The following is a 462-nucleotide window of genomic DNA, read 5'->3' as shown; positions in this document are numbered from 1 at the left end:
CAGCCAGGCTGTGTGGCCGCCCACCCACCACACCTGCATGCATGTGTGCACACTGGGCTGGGCTGCAGGAGTGCGTGCACCCATGTACGCACACATGTGCAAGCATGTGCACGTGGCAGTGCTGTGTGTGCACAACGCTGCATGCTGGTGCAGGGTGCGCATGTGCACACTTGGCTCTGCTCTGCTGTGTGTGTGTGTGTGTGCACGCCTGCTGTAGTGTCCATGCACAGGCGTGCCCGTGTGCCCACGCGCATGCAGCTCCGCTGTGTGCACACACCACACGGCCTGCACACACGTTGGTGCTGTGTGTGCACACACCCCCCACGCTGTAGGTGCCTGTGCCGAATGCACACACACTTAGCTCTGCCGCAAGTATGTGTGCCGCACTCCCCATGCCCGTGTGTGCACCCGGCTGTGCCACGTGTGCCTGGGGCACTGCCCTTGGGGCAGGCAGGGAGGGGG

At 64.1% G+C, this 462-nt stretch overlaps 1 protein-coding gene across 1 annotated transcript in view; it reads right to left on the bottom strand.

The window, feature by feature from the left end:
- Positions 1 to 462, bottom strand: part of USP43 (ubiquitin specific peptidase 43) — a 14,391-nt gene that overhangs the window by 1,940 nt on the left and 11,989 nt on the right.

The sequence above is a fragment of the Egretta garzetta genome, unplaced genomic scaffold, assembly GCF_000687185.1.
Source record: "Egretta garzetta isolate BGI_Z169 unplaced genomic scaffold, ASM68718v1 scaffold34, whole genome shotgun sequence".
NCBI classification, from domain to species: Eukaryota; Metazoa; Chordata; class Aves; order Pelecaniformes; family Ardeidae; genus Egretta; species Egretta garzetta.
This window is presented reverse-complemented; position numbering and strand designations above follow the sequence as displayed.